Raw genomic sequence first — 2,198 nt, forward strand, 5'->3', positions numbered from 1 at the left:
CATCGGGGCCTGATGTGATTTTATTAAGGGCTGATTTCATCAGCGAAGGGGAAAAAAAAAAAAAAAGGAAGAAAACCTGCTGGCCAGTTGGATCAGCTCCCTGTAAACCCCTGCAAGGCGATGGAGCGGCACAGGGGGGACAGGCAACTTGGAAAGTGGCAGCCGCGCATTCAAGGTGGCGATGGCCTTCGGTCCCCTCCACGCTGACCCCCAGGAGCGAGCGGAGATGCTTGATGGGGCTTTGAAAACTCGCTGGTTGCCTGCAGATCCCTGGTGGAGAAAGCAGGAGAAATGATGGGGCAGGCAGAGAAAAGCAAAATCCCTAATTCCTCTTTTTCCCAGGGAAATAACCCTGCCCTGGGGCAAACCCTGATGGAGCCACAGGGAGAGGCATCACCTCAGAGGGGTATCCCATCAGAGGCATGCCAGGGTCTGTCCTCAGCAGAGACGAAGGGCTGACATCGTGGCACCCCCAGGCTGCATGGCTCCTGGCAAACGTGGCCTCTGATGGCACAGGGGTCAACGATGCCAGCAAACAGGCCACGTGCTGGGCAGAGAACGGTTATTTCAGTGCATGTGCGACCGAGCTTTCGGCTTTGCTTAATCGCCATCCACCTTGTGGAGGAGGACGGGGGGGATTGAAATACATTTTCAAGCAAAAAAATCCCATGAGCCCTGACACACACAGGGGCTTTATTGCAAAAGCAAGTTGGGTTTTTTTCCCCTTTCTTCCTTTTTTCCCCCCACCTCCTGCCTGTTCTTTCAGCTGCTCATAGTTTTTCCGGGACAAATTTAGGCCTGGGCTGCGTCCCGCTCATGTTTGGAAAGTCTGAGCAGCTTTGGCTGCGCTGCTGGGAGCAAGGAGAAAGGGCAGACGGCCCACAGCAGTTTTAAACTTCAAAAAAAAAAAAAAAAAGAGCCAAATGCCAAAGAAAACCCCAGATCTTGCTGAGATTTCAGAGATCGAGGGGGGGGCGGGAAGGCAGTGGGGGATCCCTTGGGTTTGCCCCAGCAAACTGTTTAAATCGAGCCGAGCTCCTCCAGGAGAAGTCTGCAACTCACCTCGTCTCATTCCTCCGCCGCCGGAGAAGGGGCCGCTGCTTTTCCCTCTGCCACGAGCCCCTTCTGCGCAGCATTGCGGTGAGGGGGCTGTGTGAGCCAGGAGAGCACGAACACGCGTCTGCTGCTGTCCTGCGGATGGGAAAAAAACATCGCGCCTGAAACGAGCTCGTTAGGAGCCCGTTCGGTAAATGCAGAGCCTGGGTGTTTTCTATAGGTGACACCACGGCGATACTGTTTCGGCTCAGCTTTGCCAGGAGGCAGCCTGAGAAGGAGCTGCACATGTTTTGGAGGAACGCCGTCGGTCCTCCGGGCTGTTGTGAAGGTGAAGAGGTGGCTGGGGCACGGTCCGTAATTACCTATGCAAGGAGCAGCCGGCGAACGCTGAAGGGCTTTTTAATTAGCAGCCAAAGGCAAAGCGGGATTCAACAGCAGGGAAGCTGAAGTCAGCAAAGTCAAGGTGGAAATAAGAGGCCAGCTTTTACCAGTGAGGGTAATTAAGTGCCGGCAGAGCGCAGCACGAGGCGTGAGGAATTGCCGTCATTCAAGGACCTTAAATCAAGGAGAGGAGTTTCTCCTGCAGACACTTGCTCTCCCTCCGTCCCCACTCCAGCACCGCTCGCCGCCCGGCCTCGGGCAGGAGGGAGCAGCCGCCCTCAGGTCGCGTGAGCCTGTGATGAGCTAGGTACCGGCATCTCGGTGCAGGAGCATCCCTGCTCGTTTCTATCGAGGCAGGCAGGGAATTTAGGGGTGAAAATGGCTGTTTTCCCACCTGACCTGAAAGCAGTTTGGCTGCCCTCCTCCTGGTGCGCACGGTTATCTTGTGCAAACATCCCTTTTGGCACGGCAGGTTTATCTCGCTGGGATTTAGCAGGATTTTTCGCCTGCACGGGTCTGGCTCCTCAGGACACAGAGCACCCGGCGCTCCCGCCCTGCAGGAGGAAAGCTGGGATCATTTGCTCAGTTTTGGGAGAAAGCCGTGCCGGAGCAGGGCTCCTCGGCTATAACATCTCCTGAGCTCCCAACTGTTTCGCCAGCGACTGAGAGGTTGGGATTTAAGCCAAACCCGCCCTCCTGCTACACATTAATTGCAAAAAAAAAAAAAAAAAGATGATCAGGGGGCTAGATGCGGGGGGCAG

The sequence above is a fragment of the Pygoscelis adeliae genome, unplaced genomic scaffold (genome assembly GCF_000699105.1).
Source record: "Pygoscelis adeliae isolate BGI_AS28 unplaced genomic scaffold, ASM69910v1 Scaffold357, whole genome shotgun sequence".
Lineage (NCBI taxonomy): Eukaryota > Metazoa > Chordata > Aves > Sphenisciformes > Spheniscidae > Pygoscelis > Pygoscelis adeliae.